The sequence below is a fragment of the Mauremys reevesii genome, linkage group 3, assembly GCF_016161935.1.
Source record: "Mauremys reevesii isolate NIE-2019 linkage group 3, ASM1616193v1, whole genome shotgun sequence".
Taxonomy (NCBI): Eukaryota; Metazoa; Chordata; order Testudines; family Geoemydidae; genus Mauremys; species Mauremys reevesii.
The window spans coordinates 78,771,863-78,774,167 of record NC_052625.1 but is presented as its reverse complement, the minus strand read 5'-3'; the positions used below and the strand labels follow the sequence as shown (position 1 = coordinate 78,774,167).

The window sequence follows — 2,305 nt, the reverse complement described above, 5'->3', positions numbered from 1 at the left end:
GTGCTTGAAAATAGACATGTTTTAATCAAAAAGGGGCAGATTATGATGATGTGAAAGCTCTGGGGCCTCATCTGGCAGAGTTCCCCCTTGAGATTCCCAGAAGCAGAAAAAGAGAGCAGCCATTGTACCTTCGCTATGGAGTGTGGCATGCACTGCCCCTGAGCAGGGCCATGGTTCCCCTCCTCAACCATTCTGAAGCTAGCACCTATTTCTGTGCTAATCTCTACACACGCTCTGTGCTCAGTGTATTTGTGGTCAGCTCCTGCAGATGTGTGAAAGGAGAGGCACTGTGGGCTAGTGGCTTGAGCACTTGGCTGAGACTCAGGAGATCTGAGTTCTGTTCCCTGCTGTGCCACTGATCTGGTGGGGAAACCTCAGGCAAGTCACTTTACCTGACTGAGTCTCACTGTCCCCATCTGTACAAGAGGGATACTGACCTCCTTTGTAAAGCACTTTGAAATGTATGAATTAAGAGTGAGGTATTATTCATATTATGTGCCTCTTTTCCCCTTGGGCACCTGTGCAGGGCTGGGCACCATACAGCCCCAAATCTCAGAAAATTCATCATTTACTGCAGGAGAAAAACTGGGGATTACATGGCAATCAATGAAACTAAGAAAACAAGAAGGTAAAGCTCATTGATATGAGCAGTAGGGGGAAGGCATCTTTCTATCAATGAGATCACTAATCCATTTATTATTATGATTTAGCTCTCAGCTAGCGCTTTTCACATATGGATCACCTGGTACATTACCAAGGTGGATGTGTTCTGATTGTACAGTGGGGGAAATAGAGACAGATAGATTAAGGTCACACACTGAGCCACCGACCTTGTTTCTAATGCCGTGTTCTGACCACTAGATCACATTGCCTGTCTACAATTATATTCCAGGGGAAACATAAATGCACTCCCCCACCCCACTGCTGCACCAACCTCCACAAACTCTGCATTCAAGGACCCTGCATTTAAGGAAACTGCAGGAGTCAGCATATCTGGATTGCAATGGATGATCCTCATCCTAGGAAAGCCACCTTCATGATCATGGTATCTCCCCTGCCAGCTAATTACATAATTATGTAGTTGTTATTAATTATTTAAGGAACTTAATTCTTTGAAAAGGTGCCTTCAATTATTAATGGGCAGGCTCTGGCTGGAATGACTGCCTCCAGCCAGCCTCACTGGTACAGTATACATATCAGTCATTCTGAAAAAAGCCACTGAATTTTCAGGCCATTGTTTAGTTAACCATTAACAATTCATAAAATTCCAGCTCCCTGCACAATAAGCAGCATTCTCTGAATGGTATTAGAAAATCCTATTTCTAGTCTGTTATGAAACAGAGGGTTTGATGTGCTGCCAGTTTTTATGTGGAACTTTGGAAACAGAACACTTCCTGCACTGTGAGTCTTAGACTGAGTGGCTGTTACATAAAGCTTTCCTACCAACTCAAGTTTATCATCACGTAAAGAGAGAGAGAGAGAGTGTGTGTGTGAGAGAGAGAGAGAGAGAGCTCCTACCAACTCAAGTGTATCATCACGTACATTGGTGATCGAATCACCAAATGCAAAATAATAAAAAAATTTAAAAGTGGATCATTCAGCTCTTCCTCTTTGTCCAGTGCTGACAAATATTCAGTGATTTTTGTCAACTCAGAAAGTGAAGGCAAACAAAGGAAAAATCCAATATGCTAAATTGTATAAGTACTGTATATAGGGGAGATATACATGGCTCCAGAAAGCTGTGTATATAGAAAATGGATTTTTTTTTGCCACTGACTAAGCTTTCATTTAAAGCACAGAAATCCCCTTCGGGCCTCTCACACTGTCTCTTGTGCTGCAGTGATAAAAAGGAAGTAAACATCACATCATCAGATATGTGCCAAGTGAAACAAACATGGGATGGAAAAACAGCATATTTGAAGAAGAAGGATACAAACCTTATATTCAAGATATTGGATCCCAACGTATACAGATCATTATTCAGTTGTTTTGCTGTGGGAGGGGATGCAGAACTCCAGTGGTTTATTGGTATTTGAAGGTGAAGCATCCATAAAGTGATCTCAATACTGAGGAGTGAAGCAGCACTATGTAATATAGTTAAACAATAATGCAAACCACAGAAGAATCCATGGAAGAGGAGGGAAATGAATTCACCTAGAAAGGATTGAATATTTAAGTCCAGCACAGAAAGATGTTTGGAGTTTGTGGGGGAAGGTGGAGAATCCCCTGGTTTCCTCTGCATTGATCTCCCAGGCCCTGCAGTGTATAAAAGCCTCCTAAATAAAACTACTTTGTTAACATACTG

At 42.0% G+C, this 2,305-nt stretch overlaps 1 pseudogene; it reads right to left on the bottom strand.

Annotated features, from left to right (window-relative positions):
* Nucleotides 1–889: 889 nt before the first annotated feature.
* LOC120402450 lies at nucleotides 890–1,069 on the bottom strand (annotated as a pseudogene).
* Nucleotides 1,070–2,305: the final 1,236 nt, after the last annotated feature.